Here is a 25,203-nt window from a genome sequence, read left to right as displayed (position 1 = left end):
AATAATTATTGCAGCTTCAATTGCAGTGGCTCCATTACCTCTTCTGAGGAAGGAGAGATAGGCCACTCCTCCACGGTACCCTGCTTTCCATTCAGAACAGCCCTCGCTCCTACAAGGATTTGTGGTCTCTTTGCCACTAACTCTATCATGACTTCTTCTCTAACATGCTTTCATCATTGCACAAGTGATATTTACACCCTAACTTGGAAGTGACAAGATTCAACTTACAAAAGGCAGCCTGGTTTCCCACCTGGTGTCTGGCTGTATGGTCTTGGACAAATCAGTCAGGGTAGTGCTCGTGTAAAGGAGCCCTGGACTCAACCTACCTGGGTTCAAATCCCAGTTCTGCCACTTACTAAGTTGTTTGACTTCATGCAAATTATTTAGCTTTTCTGCACCTGAATTTTCTTATTTATAAAATGGAGATAGTAATAGTACCTACTATTGCTGGTTGTTGGGAGGAGTCAATGAGTGAATACACATAGAGTAATCAAAATAGTGTGTATCATATAGAATGCACTTGATAAATCTTAACTTCTCTCAGGACTATATTTTTTTCCAGCTTGAGAGTGGGGGTTGAGCTAGAATGATCTCTAAAATCCTAGATTGAACATTTGATGGGTCTGTGATTCTGCTATCAGATGAACAGAGTTCTCGCAGCATCCTTACATTACAATTCTTAAGTCATCTCCTGGCTGTATTGCCCTCTGCTGACTCAGCAGAGAAGAATGGCACTCCCTTGGCCCAGGGCCACAGTTCTGTACTGGGCCTGATCTCCAGGCATTTTCTTCCTCAAGCCTAACAAACAATTTGCAATGGTTTTGCCACTGCTGGACTTAGCCGCATACTCATATATTCACCCTGCCACCTGGCCAACCTCACAAATAGCCCTGCTCTGTTTTTCCATCTTAAACAATGCTGAGCCTTCTCAAGTGGAACTTGAACATGTCCAGCTTTAATGCTGGGGCTATCCAATCAGCCAGGGCTGCTCCAGGCCACATGGTTAAAGATGCATAGTTGGATTCTGGCTTTGTTGTATTGTGATTTTTTTGCTCTTCTCTCTCTCTCTCTCTTTCTCTCTCCCCCCCCCTCCTTCTGGCTACATTTATATATTCTCCTCTTCTGCTTATTAGCCATCCATGTCCACTACTTGCATCCATCACACTCAATCCTGCCTTTCAAAGCAGGGTGCCATGTTCTAAAATTATTTTTCCCTCTTCTCCCATCCTCATTTCTCCTCTTCTCTGCTTTTTCTTCCTTCTGTAGCCCTTAGACAGAAAGTCTACTAACATAAGTAGCATTCCAGTGTAGATAAACAAGTCTCTCAGGGGACACCTACCATTCCGAGGGAAATCTGGAAGAGGCAACACCTTGACAAGAATATACCTTGGGCTGGGCGCGGTGGCTCACGCCTGTAATCCCAGCACTTTGGGAGGCCGAGGCAGGTGGATCATAAGGTCAGGAGTTCGTAGACCAGCCTGACCAAGATGGTGAAACCCCATCTCTACTAAAAATACAAAAGTTACCTGGTTTTGGTGGCACATGCCTATAATCCCAGCTACTCAGGAGGCTGAGGCAGGAGAATCGCTTGAAACTGGGAGGTTGTGGTGAGCCAAAATCATGTCACTGCACTCCAGCCTGGGCGACAGAGTGAGACTCCATCTCAAAAAAAAAAAAATGAATAAACCTTAAATAGTAGGATTTCAGACCACATGGCAGAACTGGTGTTACTCATTTGTTAGTTTGTGTCCTTTCCTTAAAATTTGGGTGGGGATGACAATGGGATGGGGAGTAATTTGAGGGAAGGGAGGCTCCACTGTGTCAATCAAAGTGTATTTTGTTGGCGACATCCTGCTTTCTATAGAAGTCTTTGAAATGTATTCAATATATCGTCCTTACTTTACCAATCTCTTCATTTTTCACAGAGCCTCCTAGAACCTGCAGCTACTGAAGCCATCTCATTTGTCGTGGAGCTTCTGTGGGTTCTTTATACCCAACTGTTAGCAATACGAGAATTCAGTGGTCAATGGTCACTCTGAAAAGCGTGAGGTTTTCAGTGTAAAGAGCATTCCTCTCAAGTAAACATGAGGAAGAGGAAGCCTCGCTTTGTGATTACAGAGGCAACAAAAACTGGCAGGCTCTGGTCCAGTTCTGCAGAGACAACTGGGATGATAGAAATATTTTCTGCCTCTAAGTTGTTGGTTTTTGGCCAAGGCAATCCAAGGGTTGGCACAGGTGCACAGGGAGGCGTTGTGAGTGGCAGCTGCTCTACACCACCATCCTCGGAAACTTTGTTTTCTCTTCACTTTCATCTCCTCCTTTCAGTCTTACTATTTTGCTTTTACTTTTGTTTCATAGTCCCAGATGTCATGCTCATTTGGGCTTCCTGGGTTTGTGTCACCTCTATTTTCAAGGCCCAGCTCAATGCTTGTGGCCTCTCCCATGGGGTTTCCTCTGGTCCCCTCCATTCCCCTGACCCCTATGACACTTGCCCTATTTCTGCCTTCACTACTAGAACACAGCCAATGCTGGAAAGCAGTATTTAGGGCTTGATTATATTGTCATGCATTGCTATTTTGTTTGTTTCCTGGATTTAGAATTGCCCTCTTGAATCAATTCTTAGCCCTCCGACTGAAGTAAGTATGATACGTACTTCTTTTGTGTGGCCTGTGATGCATACCTTTATATTTGATACAAAAATTACTCAACAAAGACTTGCTAACTATGCCTTCTACTCCTTTCTCTTAGTTTTCCTTTAGCTGCCTTGCATTTCCTTTTATCTACCTGACTCCACTCCTCCTTTCTTTTCTCCTGCCTAAATGCCACCAGCTGGCAGCCACCACTTAAGTGTGCTGGATGCCATGAGGGCTTAGGAGATTTCTGACTCCTAGTTTCCTAGGAGCTAGGGATTGTGTTGAAGAGTGACAACTCAGGTACCACACTGGATGGTGCTAACTCACAGCCATTCAGAATCCTTTGGTTTGAAACATCGTATGTTCTCACTCATAAGTGGGAGCTAAGCTATGAGGATGCAATGGCATAAGAACGACACAATGGACTTTGGGGACTCAGGGGGAAGGGGTGGGAAGAGGGTGAGGGATAAAAGACTACAAATTGGGTGCAGTGCATACTGCTTGATTGATGGGTGCACCAAAACCTCACAAATCACCACTAAAGAACTTACTCACATAACCAAACACCACCTGTTCTCCAATGTCCTATGGAAATAAAAAAATGGAAAAAAATAATACTTTTGTTTCTTAAACAGAATTTAAGCAAAACTATAATCTGTAGGCAAAACAATAAAGTTGATACAATATTGAGGACTAGAGGGAAAAAGAAGGATCCTTTGGTTTGGCATGAGAGAGAGAGGCTAACCTCAGGGTTGCAAAAGATGCCACACAAAAAAAACGTTGTGATGGGGCCATTTAGGTCCACCCAGAAAGCAATGCAATCACAAAATCATAAGTACTGGTTCACTCGTCATGACTTATTTGTTAACAATATTATAGATACATTCATTTGGGGAAAAATCTGGACAATTTAAATTTGCCTTCATGACATACCAACGGGCAATTTTACATAAGCTTGTTCACCATAAATACGGGTCCTGCTTATGAGCAATTCTCATCTGTATGTTGGAAAGCAATTTCAGTAAGTACTTAGCTTAATCAATTTGTATCCGCACACTGACCTTCGGGACTCTGAGCGTGGGTTCTATCATGCCATGTGCTCTGCAATTCTGTCTCTTTAGACAGCATATTTCTCAATATTTGTACATGGCTTTCATATTCAATCAATGCAATCATCTGTTCTCTCCTTTCAACCACATCCCTTGACTGGGGAGGTGAGAATCCAGCAGCGCCTCTGCCACTTGTGTGTATTAGAGAACACTTGTTTACTATTTCCCCGAAACCTGGAGAACTGCTAAGATAGTGGGGCATTGTGGGATAACAAAAATAATGTAAAAAACAAAAAAATTTTATTAGCTTGTTTACACAATTATGTAAATGATGAACACTTAAACATGGCTGATTCCTCAATTATTCATGGTTTGAAGCCCTTGAAAATTCAATTCAGCTAAATAACCTTTTCTTCAGCTCTTATTATGAACAAGGTACTGTAATTTGAGGAAGGGGAGACAAAGATACCGTTTCATAAGAACATTAGAGAAATACACAAACGACTGCCATACAAGTTGCATAAGCACAGTAAGAAGAAATACGGAGAATGGAGGAGATTGTGTTAGAATCCCCTCCGCCATCCCTAGCACAGGCTATTTTGGTTGAGGGCCTTATCACCTCTCATCGGGACTATTAAAGCAGCTTCCTATCTGATCTCCCACCTCTAATTGCTGTTTCCTGAGTGATCTTTCTAAAGGCAATCTGATTATGTCACTCCTGCTTTTAAACCCTCTATTGCTCTGGTTGTCTGCAAGAAAGGGTTAAAGTTTCTCAGGATCTCCACCCAAAGTGTAAATGTCTGTCATCCTGTGCAGTCTTAATACTCCTTTTCTCTTAACATCCATAGCACCTTCTACACGTCAGGCTGCTTGGGCCCCCATGACCTCAATGACCTTGCCCATGCTGCTCCTCCTACTGGACAGGCCTCCCTCTTCTCTCTTTTTCTCATTTCCCTTCATGGTTCCCCCATTTGCTGGAGAACCCCTTTGACACTTTCCTTGCTGCTCTCTGCCCCCAAGACAGGGCTGATGATTCTCACCCTGTCTCTCTACAGTGCATAGCCTCACCATCTCACTATCACACTGCTTTGTAATTAGGCATGGGGGAGGCATGTCTTGCCTTCCTTGTAAGAGTGAGTCCTCCTTGTGTTCAGAGTCCAGACTGGGTGTGGCACCTAAGATGTGTCAAATGCATGTCTGCTGAATTATGTTGATTTTGTTGCATGGTTAGGTAGGAAACTCTGTTTTCTATAGGAAAATGGTGAGAAGTGAATGTAGAATGTTCTTCCCTGGAATCCAGGACAAGAGAAAGAGAGTCAGGAAATCAAGGGAAAGCTGTTTTTGTTTGTTTGTTTGTTTTAATGGAGACCAAGTCTTGTTTACAAGCAGAAGAAAAAGAGCTTAGAGTGAGTGAGAGAAAATGCAAGTGAGATAAGGAGCAATGGATGGATCAGGCTACTGAGGAGAGGGGTAAGAAGAGACCAAGGACTCGGCAGAAGAGTTAGTTGTGTCCAGGAGGAACCCTTTCTCTCCAGAGACAGGACGAAAGCAAGTTGGGCAGGATGACTGTGCAGAGGCGTTCTGAGAAGAAGAGTGAAATTGAGTAAGCTTTCTGTATAGCTCCAGGCTTAGTGAAGGAGGAGGTGAGCTTATGCAAAATGCCAGTTGATGGATCCAATACCATTATATTTTGCACCTGTAAACCACAAGATGTTGAGAAAAAACACAAATACTAGGAAGGTACTTGGACAAGCAGTGGCCTGTTAGATAATATGGTCTTAATGAAAGTCTTATCACAATGGCACAGAATGCTTAATTTCCTGAGGGGCGGGTGGGCCAGGGATGGAGGCTCTGCCAAGACGTCCTCTGATATTCCTCCTTCCCCTTCCATAGTGATATGGTTTGGCTGTATCCCCACCCAAATCTCATCTTGAATTGCAGTTCCCACAATTCCTACATGTCATGGCAGGGACCTGTTTGGAGGTACTTGAATCATGTGGGCAGTTACCTCCAGGCTGCTATTCTCATGATGGCGAGTGAGTTCTCTCAAGATCTGACGGGTTTATAAGGGGCTTTTCCCTCTTTGTTTGGCACTTCTCCTTCCTGCCATCATGCGAAGAAACATGTGTTTGCTTCCCCTTCTGCTATGATTGTAAGTTTCCTGAGGCCCCCCCAAGTCATGTTGAGCTGTGAGTCAATTAAACCTCTTTCCTTTATACATTACCCAGTTCCAGGCAGTTCTTTATGGAAGCACGAGAACAGGCTAATACACAGAGGGAACAGCCATTTGAGCTTTGACTGGTCAGAGGTTTGGTATAGAGTCAAACACTGCAATTCTGGAGTTGTACTTTGCTGCGCCTCCTCAATCTGGTTTCATCAGGCAGCAAAGCAGACACTTCCACTCTAACTGTAGTTTCTCATCAAAGTCATAGCTTAAATGGATTACAAGTCATTTCCTCCTGAAACCCCTCAAGAGTCCCTGAAGTCTGGGGTGAGTTTTGGACTGGTACGGCCAGAGCAGGAAAGTGGGTTTGCCCACAGCTATGCCCAGGCCCAGGTCCCCTCCTTCACCTGTCTGGCTCCTTGGAGTCCTTAGCAACCCTCCACGGAAACACTGTAGGCAGTCTTTCCCCACCTGAGTGCTAATGCTCAAGGGTTAAGCTCAAGGTTTAGCTTCTCTTAAAAGTCTGTAGGAGCAGCTACATTTGTTGAGAATTTCACAAAGAATCTTAAATTCAGGGACACCTCTTTCATGACCTCCCATACCCAGAAGGGCAAATCGTGTTTTTTAGGAGTTTCAAGACTTAATTATGGGGATAGCCAGGTGTCTGTTTGATTGGGGCAATACAGCAAGCAGATAACTCAGTTCGTTTTTAAGAATACATTTACCTCACCCTGCACGGTCTGTTTATGTTCACTTGTCCTTGTTTTTTAAAATTCCCCTTTCTCACTTTGCTTTTAGTTTTATAAAAAACTGACAGATGGGTATTAAATTGAAAGGTTATACCTATTTGGCTTGATAAGTGTGTTTTTCTTTTTTGGGAGTGAACCTGCCCATAAGAGTTACAGAGGGTGCTGAACATATTAATAAAGTGAAACACTCATATTTCTGACTATTTAACATTATTCTCAGTGAAAGTCGGGTGTTAACTATATTAATATCAAAGTAAATGGCTAAATAATAGTTGCCCAATAAAAGTTATTGTCTGTAACTGAAAGTTATCATAAGGCATGGGGGTACAGAGTGAAGTTTTTCCATAGATGATCACAATTGAAAGACAGAACTCTGACCTAGGCCCCTTCTCTCAACTTACGTTTTTTTGAAAGTGCATGATCATGGAGACATATTCACACACATAGACTGTGTCTACATAGACTTTAGAGATAAAGGCACCTTGTGGACACACACAAACCCGGTTTTAGACTGTAAAACGGGAGAAGGTCGTACAGTACTTTAAAACCTGTCTGCAGTACAGAGCAGGCTTGAAGCTGGGAGCTCAACTCCCCAAATATCACATTTATCTCAATTTGGCAAGAAGCTGAAAACCTATCTGGGACCATTTAAATTCTAATGTTATTAAGGGTTCGTCTAATCAGCTTTTAAAATAAGCTGCTTCGAATGCATGGGAAATGAAGGTGAGATAGAAGCAGGTGAGCAAGGCAGTTCAGACAAGCCTGCGATCTGAGTTTGAATTGCCGAGGAGCCATGAGTAGACCTGGCTGCCTACCTATTTGGTAACTCCTGTAATTCCAACACCAAGCCATGCTAGTGAAAAGTGATTAGTAAGTGTGTGGGGGATGGGACTGATCTGGACAAGCTATGTTCTCCTGTGAGGTGGTTCAGATGCATGTGACAGGCTTGGCAGGGGAAGATGGACTGCCTTCTGTGCCAGGAGAAGGCTTTGAGATTTAATCAGCAGGGCAACTGGTGCTTATAACAACTGCCTCTGAATATTGCATCCCGTAGGCTCCTGAGGATTTCCTTCCTGAGGAGAGCCGGCAGGACTCGCCATCCCCGCCTGGACCCACTGACAGTCATTAGCTGCCTTCAGCTAACCTCACATCCACCTCTGATTGGACTCTCCTTGGTCCCAGGAACTTCTGTCAGCCCAAGACTACAGTGGAGCTTGTCTTGGTGCGTATATGGCTCTGGTGTGATTTGGGATCATCCCCAGGCCCTACTTTAAATATCAGGCTCATCTTGTTGTTCACGAGTATTGTCCAGTTCAGCCATACCTGTGGATTGGTTTCCAAAGGTAGGACTGGGGTGGGTCCTAGCTGCTGGAGCAAGGCTGGCTCCAGGTGTGATGAAGACAAATACCCTCAGCAGTCTTTTCTCTCCCCCTGCCTGCCTCCTGCACGCCATTCCAGAATCTCATCCGGGTTGGCAGTGTCCTGGGCTCTCCTCTGCATCCTTCTAACCCCTCCATCAAAAGCCTTACATAGCAGAACGGGATGAAAAATGTGTGGGTGCCCTTCTCATGCTAATAATTGGTCTCATGTTTAAACCAATATTCTTCAAGTATCTACCTAACATCTATTTAGAAGAGGGTGACAGCACCCCAGCTCTCACATTCTCACTGAACCCTTCCTCAGAAGTCAGTTTCAAGACCGAGTATTCTTATCTGAGCAAGCTTTTTGGGTGAAGGGTTTAATCTCCCATTGCAAGTGGTTTGTCAAATATTCTTTTGTCCATTCAAGTGCTTTCTCTGAGCAGAGTGCAGGTCAGTACAAATGTCTTCATTGTAATACATTGCCAGTGACGCTTTTGGGACAGGCACCCTGAGTCACTGGTCCCCCCTGTTCCACCTTGTAGCTCTGCTTGGTCACAGAGAACTTGAACTGAAACAGCAGGTATCCTAGAAGCAACAAATGAACGAAGTCTCCCTTACGTGTGAATGGCTGATAGCCAGCATGATGTGATGATGTCTCTTGTGACTTTGAATGTTCAAAGGTGTGTTAAAAGGCATGGGATACTTTGCAGTCAAGTGCCCTCAAGGGAGGAGGCTGCCACTGAGAGCGTTCTGGGCTGATTCAAACACGGGGCTTCAGAAAAGACTTGCCTTAAGTCTGTAAAGTAGCATGACGGACACCGAGACCGTGGTGAGTCTGAGGAAGAAAATGAGCTTTCTTTTTTTCTGAACAAACTTTAGCAATTGTATAACTAATAGAGAGAGAACACCGGTGGCTACATTACCATTGTTTTGTACAGGAAAAAAGGGCCACACCTGTTTGAAAAGTTCCCAATTCAGTATATCAAGTTTGAGTGCCATGGAAAGTTATTAAAGGAGCGAAATATTCACTGTGCCTGCCAACTCTGTGAATCCTAACAGCCTTCTCCCGTGGACCATCTTTTAGAGGTTATTATTTCAACCTGAAAATTCTTTAGACATATATATGTGGTATGAAAAAGGAATTAGGATAGCTTTTAAATTAAAGGAAGTAAAACGACAGGTTTTTCCTCCAGCCATATAGTTATGGAGAGAGATAAAGAGATGGATATTTTTTCATAATACTATATTAGGGGTTTTGGAACTCCAGAAATTTTAGAGTGAGACTGGTGAATAATTTAGCACTGATTCATGCAGGCCCAGTGCAGGCTCGGGCAGGCTGGGAGTCCGGTCTAGCTTCTTGGAGGGACCGAACACAGTAACACACTTTTATTACCAACTGCATCACGAAATGCACTCAGAAATATTTTATGAGAAGCCAAAGCCTTGGTACCTAGTTTCTTCAGCTTTTTCAGAGACTGCATGAAGCCCAGAGGAGCTAACGCTGTTGACCACCTCATTTCAAGGAGACTACTCCCAGGGTGTTGTTTCAGTGACAAAGGGCCTCAGATCCCTGGGAATATGCAGTTACTAGAGAAAGCCTCAAACTGGCCATGGGAATGATGAATGTCAAATGTTCACATTGAATGGTACCTTTCGTGATGGTGTCTTCGATGTTTTCTCTTCGCTGCACGTTCTTTCAATCCTAACTCCAAAAGAGACCTCCCTCTATGCAGTTAAAATGATACAGCCACCTGAAACAGAAATAAGGGAGGGAATAAATACATTAATGGCTTCAAAAGAAGAAAGCTTGATGACTCTTTTTATCTAAGTGCTGCATCTCCTTTAAAATAAATGTGTAGGTGCACCGTGTGAATTTCTAAAGCAAATTGTTGCTTAGTTGCTTTTCCTCTCCAGGGACTTTTATTTATTTCATTAATTTCATTTATTATCATAGTTTTCAATAAAATGATAAATATTTGAGGTAAACAAATTTACAGAATGATTATAAACCCAGAAATATAATTTGGGTCTTTGAATGTGGCTGTAATTTAGCTGATCTGATTATGACAAATGCTTGACGCTCTCTCCAACAAGCCTCCCATACAAACCTCTCCTCCCCAGCTTGAGACCCTCTTATGTCCTTAATGTCCCTGTCACTCTAAGCATTCCTATGTCATGAAAGTCTCCTTGGACTATAAACCTCTTTACTTGTGTCATTCTCACTGTGGACTCCCAACTCTTCAGGGTCAGACTCTGTCTTGCTCACTGCTTCAGTTCCTGTCCCAGGCACAATGCCGGCGCATACAAGTTCAACAAAGAAGGAATACATGCATGCAAAACAGAGAGTCATTCTCTCAGGTTAAAACAACCTCCAATAAAAGCAGTGGCGTCGATTGTAAACGAGAGCCTTCTAAGTAAGCAAATTTAGGCCTCCGCTACGCAATTTCCAAGAATGTGTCAACACAGTTGGTGGCACCGATAATTATGCCTTCAAGGGCTTGCTTCTCACAAACCCTGCTAAGCCTTCTCCAAATGGGATGCTGAGCCTCAGGAATATCATTTATAGGTGCCTCAAGAGGATGGATTTGCAAAAATCAGTTGATGTCTGTCTGAGAGAGGAAGAAGCAGGCATTTGGCTTGCTCATATAAGACATTTGTGAATAAATTAACCTTCCCTGGAGGACCTCATGAAACCTCAGAGTTGGAAGAAGTGTAAAGATTATTCAGTTCTGGAAGAGCAAACAGGTTCCATATTGAGTGAATACTCCAGTGTATCCACTGTGGCTGCCTGGAGAGTGGGGACGAGAAGGATTCTGAGGTGGCGTCACTGGGGAAGAACTGATCATCAGTGGGTTTGCCAGGGCCCAGGACTGGGAGGTGTTGCTGGTGACATAAATGCCAGGTATTTTTCTCTTCCAATTCTCATCTGGCTACTCACCAAATGGAAGAATCACAGGTTCTTTGGACAGTGTAATTTAGATGGTAGCTGCCCAGAAATTGTAGCCTCTTTGGGGGGCCGATAGCTCTGATACTAGAAAATCTCTTCTTCCATTCAATCAAAACTGTGCCTCCTGTTTGCCTCCATCCACTCACTGACCTTTCTTTTCCTCATCCTCATCTGTGAAGTGTTAACCTCACTCTCAGAAAGCTGGTCCAATCTCTTTTGAACCAACTAAGTCAAAAGTCATGAAAAATGTTAGCAAAATCCCCTTCACTTGAGTGTATTAAAAACACTGAGTACCTTTGACAAGCTGTTTTACTGTTATCTATTTCTCCAACTAGATATAGACACAGTTATTCACTTATTCAAGTAACATATTTATTGAAAGTTTATTGAACAGACTTTAGCAATTGTATTATAAATACAAAGAGAAGACTGGTGGCCATATTATCATTATTTTGTACAACAAAAAAGGGCCACACCAGTGTGAAAGGTTCCCAATTCAATATATCAAGTTTGAGGGCCATGGAAAGTTATTAAATTTCATACATTTTAAAGTTCTTCATGTGATATTCCTAAAGTTATGAGTAACACATGCTTATTGTAATGAAAATGTATGCAGAAAAAGCTAATCGTTTTCCCCAATCTTAGTTTCTTAAGTAACATTTTAATACACTGGTACATATCTTTCCACACTGTCATAATTTCCCAGGAAACAGCTTGAGACTGGATATGCAGACAGAGGGCTTACTGAGACTTCCTCCTGAGAGCTACGGCACCTGGGGGAAGTACAGGAAGTGGAACTGGCCAGAGGAAACGCTGGAGTTGCCCTGCATTGAAAAAGGATCCAGGTCTTTGGACCCCCACATGCACCGTCTTTGGCTCTGGGCTGCCCCCAGGAAGAGGGTGGGCAAAGAAGCTCTTTCGGGCTGATGGTGATTCCTGAAAAGGGACTCAGCTGTGAGCTGTCAGCAGCCAACGCTCCCAGCAGCTGCAGAATTGAGTGCCTCAGTTGGGTGGTGTCTCAAAGCACCCAAATATACACCCTCCCTTTTGCTCATTTAAAGCTAATTATGCATATATAACAGATATATGGGATGTTTTTGTTTATAGTTTTTAACTGAAATACTCTGCAGCTTGCTTTGACTTAACCTACAAACATCGCCATTTTTCCCCTAATTTATTTACGCATACATACACATACTTTTGCAAGATTATATTATACATGTAGAATTTTTAGTGCACTCTTGTCTTTTTCTCCGTGCTCACCTCTCTCTGCCTCCTTTCCTTCCCTGCACCATCCACATTACCTCAGCCCCGCGTTGGGAGCATGAGTATATCCTCTTAGACTTCCTTTCACTCTCACGTAACCACACATATACATGTGTGAATGTGGATATGTGCACTTATTTACTTTTTTAGTCATTGGCAGCAACCATTTACTGAGAGCCTTGTGAGTACCCAGTCCCATGCCAGGCACCAGGAATACGAAGAGGATGCAGCCACCACCCACAAGGAGCTCCTGTCTTTGAGGGAGAGGCGCGTGGGAACTTGTCAGGGCAGTTCGCTTTGGAGGCACGCACCTCCGAAGTTATTTAGAGGATGAGAGCTAGAATGCGGGGCTTCTGTTTTCTAGTCCCGTCCTCTTTTTCATTTAACCAGTTTTCTTTATTTAAACAGGTTTCAACTGTTGGCGGAGTAACTGCCAAACTGAACTGGAGTGTGTGTGCCAGTCTTCCTGAAGTCATTACCATACTTGCTTTGATAGAATGAAGCTCATCCTGAACCCAGTGTACTGGCCCTTGTGATAGAACATGCATTGCCTCACTAATAGATCCACTTAATTTTATTAACAAGTCATACAGCCCTAATGACATCACACAAAGGCCTTATCTTAAGGTAGATTCATATAACTGGTGACAAGGCAAAGGATTGTTATGACGGCCGTTGAAGCTGATGTGTCACCACGTAGGCATGCATTCCTGCAGCAGCAACTACTACAGGCAAAACCATTAGCTAAGATGAAAAGGGGGACGGGGCTCAGGCTCCCAAATCCTTTTAGCTTCCACACTTTCAGAGGGACCCGAGCGAGAGGGGAGGTGGCATCCTGAGAGACATACACTAGAGTAAAGGGCATGCGGACCTGACACTCCAGCAGCTTCAGCAAATGGATGGTTCTTTCAGTCCACACTGCAACCTACTCATTTACCCCCTTTTCAGTGCCCAGCATTATCTGGGGTCAACTTGCAACAGCTCATCTCTGGAAAAAAATTTCCTGTGAAACATATCTAGAAAATGTGCATTATATTTTCATTCCTCATCAAGTGCTGACCCCTCTGTAACACAGGTGAATTCAGCCATCTGAGGGGCTTGGCTTGGACCTTGGAGCATGGGCTCCCTGTCCCGGCTCCCCAGGCAAGAGCTGGAGATCTGGACAGTCCAGAAAGTGCAGCCCAAGAGCCCCTGTGGATCTCAATCACAGATTTTTCTCCAGAGCTTTGTGTTTTTATCCTCTTAGGTGAGTCATGGGCTTTAGAAGAAAGACACCTGCTGGGCCAGGTAAGATCCAACAATCAAAAACTGCAGAGGTTTTAGACTTCACAGTAGCAGTTCATTTTGACATGCAGTATAAACCATGGTGCTTGAAAGGTTTTGGTTGATGTACTGCAAATTGCTGGAGATGTTCCAGTAATGGCTGTTTGATCCCAAAGATGCTGATCAGCTATAGACAAAATTGCCCAATACCCCAAAGTATAGTCAACTCATTTTTTTTCTCAATTCTCACAGCAGTTGGTTGCTGAACAATGGATCAGATTTTGAACAGCTTTCAAATTGTACTTAGTCATCTTAATGTGAAAATGGGAAATTTAGGCAACTGTTGGTAATCTGACCCATATTCTGCTTCTAAACTCACAAGGCTTCCTACCAGGAGGGCTCTTGAATGGCTATTTCAGACTCCTACTTCCAGGCACACAAATTTGAACGTTTCTTAGAAGGATTTCTCTGATCCACTGGTATTGGCAAGGCTTTGCAATTCAGCAGAGTGTGAGAAGTTCATGAATTCTCCATTTATCTACTGATGCATAACAAGTTACCCTAAAACTCAGCGGTGTAAAATAATAAACATTTATTATCTCATAATTTCTATGGGTCAGGAATTCAGAAGCAGTTTATCTGAGTGGTTCTGGCTCAGGGTCTCTCATGAGGTTTCAGTCAAGATGTTGAAGGCTGCAGTCTTCAACCTGGTAGGAATAGAGGATCTGCTTCCAAGATGGCTCCTTTGTTTATTTGGTCATTGCAGGAGGTCTCAGCTTCTCCCCATGTGGGCTTCTAAAAGGGTGCTTGAGTGTCCTGACAACATGGTGGCTAGCTTCCCCCAAAGTGAACAACCTGAGAAAGTGCAAGGTGGAAGCCACAGTATCTTATAAGACTAAGCTCACCGTCATTTCGGCAATATTCTATTGGTACATAGGTTAGCCCCATTTAACGAGGGGAAAAGCTGCAGAAGGGTATGAATGCTATAAAGCAAGGAACAACTGGGAGTCATCTTGAGGGCTAGCTGCTGCAAATGCTTTGTGCTTTTGCTTTGTCACTAATGGTAAAGACAAGAAAGAAGACATTTCTCTTTCTTGTATCTACCTGGAGCAGCAAATGAAAAGCATGACATTTGGCTCAAATCCTAGCTCTTATCAGCCACAGACTTGGAAAGGTATTTATTAAATCCCTCTAAGCACGTGTTTTCTAATCTGTAAAATGGGAATAATAATATTTCCTTACAGGATTGCTGTGAGAATTTACTTAGATAATATATGTAAAAGGCTTAGCTTAGTGTGCAGCAGAAGGAAGGAACATGCAACGTGTTAGTTCTTTCCCTTCTCCCACATTCTTTCCTCTCAAGGTCATTATGTGACAACTGAATGCTGTAGTTAAATGGCTGGTCCTCAAAGTCAGACTTCCTCCCCACTCACCCCACGCCACCCTGTTTCGTAAATCCAAGGAAGGGCTCAGCCTTGGCTGCTTGGGTTTCTCTTTCCCTGAGGAAGATTTGCTGAGGCTTAATAAAATCAGGATGTGTGAGAGACACTGCAGTTCTTTCATATCTTAATTAGCAGTTAATTAAGTGGAGGTGCTGGTGTCTGGAATATCTGACAGATTCCATAATTATCTTTTATTATTATTACTAATGGAAAATGTGATCAGGGAGTTCAAGTTTTCCCAGAATCTCAGGTTTAATTGAATGACCCAGTGGAGGATCAAAACGAACAGGCTGCCCTTTCTACATTGTTTTATTAAAAATATTTTGAAATTGAGTGGTGCCCTGCATTTAGGAGCTTTGTTGGTGATCTTTAGGCCTAGAGGAAGCCTGGCGTGCCATCTTGGGGTTGCAGGGTACCTCTAGGAAAGCGCACAGTCACATGTTGATGACTGTACCAGCAGCATTTTATTAACACTCTGCTCCTCCTCCCAGGGAAGGTCTTGGTTTGGAGGTCAGAAGACTTTGCTTTATGGCCTGAACTGGAGAAGAGAAGGGAGGCACTTTTTAAATGTTGCCATAGTGATATTAGCCTCAGTCTTTTAGACGTTTCATCCAGGAGGTGCAGCAAATCCCTGACTTGATGTTGGTGGCTCAACAACCTCATGCTTACACTGGAGCGATGGGCCATCCTGGCTGAGGCTGGCCATGCCTAGAGAACTCACAGGGTTGGGTGTCCTGAGAGGTATTGAGGACAGCAAGCTGGGGCCTGCCTCCCTTGTATCCTGAATTCACATGGGGTGGACTCTCCACAGAAGTTGTTTAACAGTGACTAGACAAGCCATGCTAAGCCTTCAGAGTCTTCTAGAGCTTCCTTGGGACAGCTGAATATATGTCAGACTACCTTCTCATCTCAGAGAGAGCTGCACAGTGTCACTATCCACACACAGGTGTGTTTGTGCAGATCGTATCGTACCTCCTAGATTTAGTGCTATGTCATTCTCATTTTTCTTTCCTTCCTTCCTCTTTCCCTTTTTCTTTCTATCTTCCTTCTTTCCTTCCTTCTTCTTCCTTTCTTTTTTTTCTTCCTCTTTCTCTCTCTCTTTCTCTTTCTCTCTCTCAGATAGTCTTGCTCTGTCACCCAGGCTGGAGTGCAGTGGCGTGATCTCGGCTTGCTGCAACCTCCACCTACTGCGTTCAAGTGAGTCTCCTGCCTCAGCATCTGAAGTAGCTGGGATTATAGGCGCACACATTGTATTTTTGTAGAGACCAGGTTTCACTGTGTTAGCCAGAATGGTCTCTATCTCCTGACCTTATGATGCAACCTTCTCGGCCTTCCAAAGTGCTGGGATTACAGGACTGAGCCACTGTACCTGGCCCTGATGATTTCTAAATGGATTATTTGGATGAGTCCTCACACTCTGCCCAAGTGCATCAGGGCTCTGACCCGAGTGCTTGGCAGGTTCTAAGTGGTGTCAGTTGGTATTCTTTATCTAGTGAGCAATATCCATTATTCATAATTCATGATTCAGACAAGATCATTCATCAGGTCTAACAAGAGATTTGAGATCTGTGGGACAGCTGGTACTAGAAGGGCTGCAGGATTCTGGCTTGGCTTCTGGGCTACTAAGGTAAAGACTGGCTTGCCCTGACTATAGTGGCTGATATGGTTTGGCTCTGAGTCCCCACCCAAACCTCACCCTGAATTGTAATAATCCCCACGTGTCAAGGATGTGACTAGGTGAGGATAATTGGATCATAGGGTGGTTTCCTCCATGCTGCTCTTCTCGTGATAGTGAGTTCTCAGGAGATCTGATGGTTTTATAAGGGGCTTTTCCCCCTTTGCTTGGTCCTTTTCTCTCTTGCCACCATGTGAAAAAGGACGTGTTTGCTTCCCCTTCCACCAGATTGTAAGTTTCCTGAGGCTTCTCCAGGCCTGCGGAACTGTGAGACAATTAAACTTCCTTCCTTTTAAATTACCCAGTCTTGCGCATTTCCTCATAGCAGTGTGAGAACAGACTACTGCAGGGGCCACACTGAGAAGAGCAGAATCCCTTTTCCAGAAAGGGGCTGCATGTAGTTTCCAGCCTATACTTGTGGTGCTTAGAGTTGGCTCTTTGCTGAGGTCCCCGATCAGCATTCCCTGTGCCTCAGTGTCCCTCCAAGTGAAGAAATTACAATCTAATAATCCTACCTGCAGCAGATTCAGCACATGAAAAATAGATTAGCAATGAGCTCCACATCTCAACAGCTAATGACTATACCAAGTGTTAACAGTGGCTCTCTCTGGATGGTGTTTTTAAATCTTTGTCTTTTTTCTGCTTAATCTGTATTTCTTAACTCTGCGATAATGTTTATATTTGGCTTTAGTAATGAGAAAATAAATAATATTTTGAAATTTTTGAAAGCATGGAATTTGGAAAGCATTATTTTATCAAGCTTTATAGCAATGGTTCGTAGCCTGGGGTTCACAGAGGGTCCATGAGCTTAGATGGAAAAAACTGCATCTTTAATTTCACCAACTTTAGCTAAAATTTAGCAGTTCCTCTGATTTTAAATGTAGGCAACAAGTCACAGTAGTATCAGCAGAAGCTATAATTTTGTCACCAATAGAAATCACAGATATTTTTATATCTCATTACAGTTGTTGCAGATATGTTGAAATATTGTTTAAGCTTATTATGAACTTCAGAATTACAGTAGTTATTAGACCTGCCAGCAGATCTTGCTATTTGCTGTGTTAATAAAGAAACACATATATTACTCTACTACAAATTTGGTTTTTTAATATTTTGATAGTGATATTTCAATAAAAAGGCAGTTTTCTTTGTAATGTTGTATATTTTATTTTATACATTTCTACCATTATTCTGAGAAGGATTCTTACGCTTCACCAGGCTGGTTGAATTTTTTCAACCATGCCTTTTTTCCGCCATGGTCCATTTTTTAATGAAACATGCCATTAAAAAGGGTCAGAACCCTGGCTTGGGGAGTAGGAAACGACCAGTGTCTGTGGACACTGCCTTGGCCAGGGCCTGGGTGTCCTGGACACTGCCCTGCTGAATCCTCACCAAGAGTCAAGGAGGAAAGTTTTGTCATTATCCCCATTTTACAGTCAGGAAACTGAGACACAAAGTGATTACGTAACTTGTTCAAGGTCAGTGAACTTCCAAGTGGCAGAGCTGAAACGAGAGCTCAGGCAGGCAGGAGCCAGACAGCCTCCTTTGTCCTTCCTTCTGCTGGCACCACAGATGAGTCAATATTTAGTGTACTCCTTCACCTGTTTGTGTGGGGCTGGGTCATCCACTGATGCCTCGAAGTTTGAGGGGGGTGTGTTTGACCTTCCCAGCTAGCATACAAGTAACCCAAGGGCAGAGTCTGGGCTGGTTTTTTTTGTTCATCCCTTTCATGCACCGAAGGAAGCGGAATTAAGGAATTCTATTTCTCTGAGCACTGGGATAATTAGCAAATATTATAGAAATTCGGCCATTGTAGGTACACCCGGACCCTCAATTCATGTTCAGGCCTCATATTGGGAGTGTCCTTCTTGGCCAAGTGGACCTATTCTTCTTGGTAAGTCTTCCTTCAAGCCAGGAGTGCTCCCTAGCCTTCACTCTGCCTCTTCCTGACTCCACCTTCCATTCCCACTTTTTTGTCCACAGTCTCTCTGCATGTAAAGGAAGCAGGAAGTTCAGGTAGCCAAAGCTTGACAGAGACAAATGCTTCATTACCAGGAGGCCTCGGTGCACGATCGTTAAGTGATCACCAAATCTGGAATGCTGCACTGGAAGGGCACCCCTTGGAGAGCACTTAAGGGCCCCTAATTGCATTTGCTAGCCATCCATCACTAGGGTGATTTCCTGTCTTGAGACATGTGCTTTCCTCAGTGAAAGAAGCCAAAAATGAGGCCAAAAATGGAAAGATAAAGCTTTAGAATAAAAGAGAGTTCTGGTCCTCCCTTCACCTGATGTAAAGCCCTTCTTTGCCTGGGTGTGGATCTAGGGGAATATTTCTTCTCTCCTTTAAATGGCTCTTGTAGGGCAGGTGATTGCTTACCCAGTGCTTGGCTGGCAAAGTTATGACCTTCAGGAGCACAGCCTGAGTACCTTTTTTCCTGATGGTGGCTCTCAGGCCCTCCTCCACGGTAGCCAGTTCCCTCTCTAAGGATCTGACTTGAGGGACAGTTTTATGACTGGCCCAGGAATCTCTGTCATCTTGGAACAAGTTCAATGTTAATTTGCTTGATATCCTCATCTCCCCTGGATCTGCAATTAAGAGGGGATGAGTGGCTAGAGTGATAAGAGTTTGACTTCCCAGGCATTTGATGAAGGACTCTCCTCTGGATTAGGCTGGGCTGTGTCCAACCTAAAAACCCTTCTGTGTCCCCATCAGTCAACATGAGAGTGGAGAACACAAGACTCTCTGAGCAGATGGCACAGATAGCACCTAAGTCCGTTTCCCTCGTCAGGGGCCTAGCCAGGCATCTGTGTGGACCAGGGCCTGCTTCTGGGACTATGAACTGGTGGGGAAATGGTGCAGAACCGGGCAGCAGGGAGCGGTTCCAGTCAAACAGGAAGTGGATCCAGCTAAGAGTCAAGTGCAAATCCGGTGGGGACATGGTTGCCATTTTGAATGGGATAAACTCTCCAAGGCTACAATGTGCCTTCAAGGATCTCACAATGTCAGTTCAAACATAAATGTAAGAGGGTGAAACTGTTGAAAGCATGGTCACAGTCACAATGTGACTGTGTCACAGGCCACATTGTGACCTCCCCAAGGTCACAATGTGGAGAAGTAAAGTATTTAAGAAACCTGAGCAAGAGCAAAATATGGAGGCAAAGCTGACGCTTAAGAGCTTAGTGCATATAGGAGCAGGCCAGGATGTTGGACACAAGGCCAGAACAAGGCACAAGGGGTCCGCTCGGCCATGACCGTGGCTGGGGTGTTTGCAGTTGCTCTTTCCAGATGCCAACCTGTGGAAAATGGGAAGGGGAGGTACAGGATCAAAGCAGAGAGTGGCCAGCTACAGTGTGACTACAAGACCACTGTCCTTTGGGCTACGATGGTTTGAGCAGTCTCAACTTCGCAGAACCTGTGTTCAGGTCAGAAAGTTCCCTGAGAAAAAAAAAGGTTGAAGATATTTTCTTTAGAGTTCATTTCCAAATATGGAGGTATAAGAGATTAATCCAATGTGGAGGAGTGTTGATTGTGGGTTAATACAAAGTAGGCCCTGGAAAATGAAAATATATTTTCTTTAGGCAGCAACTGGATCTTCAAAAACTAAAATTCTGTCTAAAACCTTGACTTCTTGGGGTCCTGGTATGATCCAAGGTTGCTGTCTAGCCTTATGTTTTAAAGTGCACTATTACCATGGAGGGTGAGTTGATTCCTCTTTGGATGAGACTGTCCAGGGTGCTGCAGGTTGACTTCTGTCCATGGCCTCCATCCATGCTGTGTTGGCATGCCTTCTAACAGGCATTCTGATTACCAACAATACCTCTCCACACACACACATTTCCAAATATTCCCAGGGTGGGAGGGAGGAGGCAGGCAGGACAGACTCTGGCTAATATAACTTCTCTCTTGGTCTACAGGAGGGTTGCTGAGCCCCAGATGTTGGGATTATGCTGAAGAACTTGAGGCAGAGGCTTGGCAGTCTCTCAGACCCTGAGATGTCAACTTAGTCAGAGTTGGCCAATTCCCAAGTGGTGGATTTTCAGGACAAGGCCATCCTCATGGGGGAAGAGAAAACCATGCTTTCAGCAGTTTCGCCCTCTTACATTTATGTTTGAACTGACATTGTGAGATCCTTGAAGGCACACATAGTAACTTTTTCATCCTAGTCTCCTCAGTCGGTGAGGGCCTCATGAATATGAAAATACAGCCTTGAAAAAGACCAGAGACATGCTCCCAAATAAAATGCCACTTAGCTTTTCACAGTGCAGTCAACTGTTTGCATCGTTTCCCAGGAAAAGAAAAAAGAAACAAAAAATACATTGCTGATCAGTTATTACCAGCAAAAGCTAAAAATTGCTGGAGATGAAGAGGATAAGAAGAAATGGCTATTGTTCTTGAGAAACAAGCTCACAGACCATGAAGAAGACGCAGTCATGTACACATGGAGGAATGTCCACATGGTTTTGTATCCAGGGTTTAATGGAGGTGTAGACAAACTTCCTGGAAACCCATGTGTGGAGTCTGGGAAGGTTCCCCTGGTTTCAGGGGAGAGGAATCAGATGAAGATGAAATTGTCAAAGTTCAGAAATGGGAAAGAGTATCTCAGGCAGAGAAAAACAGTGCTGAGACCTGCTGGCTCTGGAAGTTTTACTTGATATCCGTATCCTTGGATGAAGTTGAAGGAAACACACACACTTTCTGATTTGCCTTATTGACTTTAGGAACCTCACAGTTCCTTCTGGGAATGTGCCAGAACCAAGAAGGCATAGCCTGAGGCCAGGCTGTCGCACAGCCCTGTGATTGGAAGGTCTTTGCAAAACCCTTCAAATCTCTGTTTCTAAAACTCACCCATCTACCATTAGATTTATACCTTTATGTTATGATTTGCCCTTCCCGGAGATATTTGCATTTTAAACCATAAGTTGCTCACACTGTAGCATAAACTAGTTCCATCAGTTATTGGTCTGGGACACCAAGAGAGAAGAGGGACGTAAGGGCTGCCATGGAGGACATCAAACGGAGAGAGGAAGAAGGGTAAGACCACCAAGAAGAGAGATAAAGAAGACAAATTGAATGTCTCTCACACTTTCTGTGCATTTCCAGAAAGGATGGCAAAAGAGGCACCGACTACCAAATCAGTCTCAGGTGTAGAGCGGGGAGAAAGCGGGCACTGCATTTTTTGGGTTTTTGCTTTTGCAGTCAGAACACATTATTGCCACGGCAATTCCCTCATCAACTAGTCCTTCCTCTGATCCCGCTAACAAGTGCCATCCTAATAACCGAGGCTGCACGTGACCTCCCTGCATTCAGAAGCTGCGAAAGAAATCTTAGGCAAGGATTCACCTTCCCCTGCAGCTGAGCACTGCTGATCATACTCCCAGAGAATCCTTTAGCTCCAGGGTTTGACTCAAATCTTTGCATGGTGATACCAGACTCCCAGGAGGGCCAGATTTATCAGAACCTGGGGGTGGTGAGTGGAAGGGAAAGCTTTTCAGTTTCCTGTCATTGGTCAGGATGGCTGTAAGAATGACACAAAGCAGACCCCGGTTGACTCAAGAGAGCTGATGGTTCAGGCAAGGGCCCAGCTCTCAGCCCTGCTGCTGTGACAGCCCAGTCGCACCTACAGATAGCCCTGGCCTAGAGCTGGATGGTTTGGTCTCTTTGGGTGCAGACAAGTACCCCAGCTCAGCTTTGAAAGAGTGCAGAGGACACTTGTCTTCTGCACTTTTCTTTCTTTACCATGCTTTCTGCCCCACCCAGCATTCACTTCAAATCCCTTCCTCTTCCTCTTCCTCAGAGCTGGCCGCTTCTCTCAGCCCTTATCTCCAGCCTGGTTCACCTCTGCTCACTGGGTTTCCTGCCTCCAATCAGCTCATTTCCAATCCGTTCTCCATGCTACTTCCAGAGGATTTTTCTAAATCAAATCCATGCAAGTTATTTCTTCTTAAACCTCTTAAAGTTTCAGGTGTGCCCAATGCCCATTACGACCTGACCCCACTTATTTCCCCAATCTCCGCTCTCCATGCCCAGCCTCCCCTGCCTCCTGTACTCTAACCGTGCTTGGCTGCATACATATTCCCAATCCCCAGGCTCGCTCACCCTGTATATTTGCATCTGCTGTTTCATCTGCATAGAAGCGCCAGCCTGATTACTATTCATTCTCCAGAATTCACCTCCTCCGAGGAGACTTCCTGACATTTCAGGGATGGGTTAGATGCCATCCTCTCCACCTACCCTTCTTATACCATAAACTCTCGCAATAACCTTTTCCAAGTTGTGTTGCAGTTGCCACATACAAATCGGCATATCCTTAGCACCTGGCTTTAGCTTGGCCCACAGGAGAGGGTCAATAAGTATCAAACCAAAGCAGGAAGGCTTAGGGCTCCCCACGGCACCTCCCTGCCCCTATGGCTTAGAAGACTCAATTCACTGTGTAAAGGGAATGTGTTCACATTAAATACTGCTGTATGCTGCTAGAAACTGTGTGCAGAGGGAAAACAAACAAATGATTAAGTAATGGCAGGCAAGTATTTCACTAAGAGTCCTATCCAAATAAAATAACAGGAAAAGTGCCTTTCAGTGCTGATTAACCACAGCTGAGAATTAAAGATCATTTGTAACAAATCATTACAGTCAACTGATTAAAAATGAATGAGTTTGTACAGAGAACCATTACTGAATCTGGGGCTGAAAAAAGACAGTGAAAGTATATTAACATGAAACTCCCAACCTGTCTATACGTTCCTGCATGAGGTTGATTTACCATTTACACCAAGGGGATGCCAGATGTGGAGAAAAGCATGCATTTGAGTTGAAGTTCTGCTTGGGGTTCAACCCCATCCATGACTCTACGAAACTGGTAAAGTCTCTCTAAGCTTCCGTTTTTGCTACTGAAAAAATGGGGTTAATATCACCACCAATGTTAGATTGAACCATGTGAAATTGCCAGCATTTGACCACATTTGGCTGATAGAGATGGCAAGTTCATATAGCTTAACCTGAAACTTGCCAAACAGAGTTGTTATGGGGATCACAATGAGATCATGTAAACCAGAAGATGCTCTATGAATGCAAGCCACCAGAAGTACCTCCTGCCACGAGGGTAAGATGGTGACAACTGGCAGCAGTGTGGTGCTCATCTTGGCATGCCACTGTGTTTGGGGAGAAAGACCAAAAGAAATAAAAGAATTCCTCCAACCCGAATGCAGGCCCTCCCTCTCTCAGCCCTGTCTTTCCTCAAAAACATGATGCCCCTCCTCTCTGGCATTTTATTTGTAAGTGTAAGCTTTATTTAGTGTAAACCCACAGGGAGTTTGGAAGGGGGCACTGCATGCTTGGATGCACTTAGCCCACCTCCAGTTCCTGGGGCCTGCCCCCACATCTCATCACGCAGCTGCCCCTGGTATGAGGAAACCTAATCTGAGTGACTGGCACAAAATGAGTCCTGTATAAGTGTTTAAATAAATGAATGACCAAATGAATGAGTTCTCAAACCCTTCTTATCCTGTTGCTTGTTCTTTTGCCATCTGACAGAGCCCTAATAGAGGATAAAGGCACTTCCCACCTACACCTCTAAGCAATGGAATTAACATAATCACTCTACATCTCCTGATTAGATGTAAACATTGACAAGCAATTTTTTCATAATTAAAAATGTTTCTAATGAGACAACTTATTCTCATTAAGACAACTTCTACATGGCATTGTTCCAAACCCTTCACTTATTAAATAATCATATATATATATATACACATATAATTTTTTAAACTCTCTTTTTGCAACTAAAACTTATTCCACAAAATTCTTTCCAATGCTTTTGCCCACATGCAGAGCACCCTCTCTTCACCCATGCTAACTCATTTTCCTGAAGGATTGATATACTTCTAGTTTGGCCTTCTGTGTGTAGCACTGCTTGGAACTGCCAGGCAGAGCTCAGGGCCAGCTTCATGGACAGAAGGCTCAACCGTGCAATCACAGTGCTTAGAAAGGCCTTGGGCTTGGTTTACTGCTTTGCTGTTACCATTTTGAAATTTTATATAATGTTTGAACAAAGGGCCCCAAATTGTCATTTTGCACCAGGCACTGCAAAGTTAGTAGCTGATTCTGACACAGATGGAGAAGAAAGGAAACAGTGAGGAAAACTAAAATGTGACAGAAAGAGTAATCGGGTAGTCCAGTTTAGGGAACTCCAGGAGTGACTAAGCTGGCCTGTGAAGAGTCATTCCGGAAAGCTGGAGAGCAGAGCATGTGGCTGCAGATGAGCCATTTATTGGGAGAGGCAGGTTCTAGAAAAGGGAGATTTGCTAAGGAATCCTATGAGGCTGGCACTGTCAGATTCAGGCTGTCAGGGCTTCAGAGAAAGTACTGTTAATATGAAGGCCAGAAGTTAGTCCTCCAACATAGGAAGGGGACCAGGCTTCCTAGAGCCAGAGAGCAGCCAGAGAGTAAAACTGACAAGCAGAAAAACCTGACTACTGAGCTAATGGAACACAGACTGGAGTACATCATTCACTTATTTATCCCGTCCTTCAATATACATATATTGAGTATCTAATGTGTACGCACTGTGTTAGTTCCTGAGCAATTTCAAAGATGATGATTCCGTTCCCATTCTGGGAACTCATAATTTATGTAAGAAGAGGAAGACATGTGAATA

At 43.9% G+C, this 25,203-nt stretch overlaps 1 protein-coding gene across 2 annotated transcripts in view; it reads right to left on the bottom strand.

Moving 5' to 3' along the window:
- The window catches only part of TNR (tenascin R), a 408,221-nt gene that overhangs the window by 184,427 nt on the left and 198,591 nt on the right, over window positions 1-25,203 (bottom strand). For both annotated transcript variants that reach the window (XM_032291652.1, XM_032291653.1), the window contains exon 2: window positions 9,607-9,707. The gene's annotated coding sequence lies outside the window, so the exon portion shown is untranslated. The remainder of the gene's footprint in view (window positions 1-9,606; window positions 9,708-25,203) is intronic.

This window comes from Sapajus apella, unplaced genomic scaffold, assembly GCF_009761245.1.
Source record: "Sapajus apella isolate SASKATOON/1434 unplaced genomic scaffold, GSC_monkey_1.0 scaffold25, whole genome shotgun sequence".
NCBI classification, from domain to species: Eukaryota; Metazoa; Chordata; class Mammalia; order Primates; family Cebidae; genus Sapajus; species Sapajus apella.
This window is presented reverse-complemented; position numbering and strand designations above follow the sequence as displayed.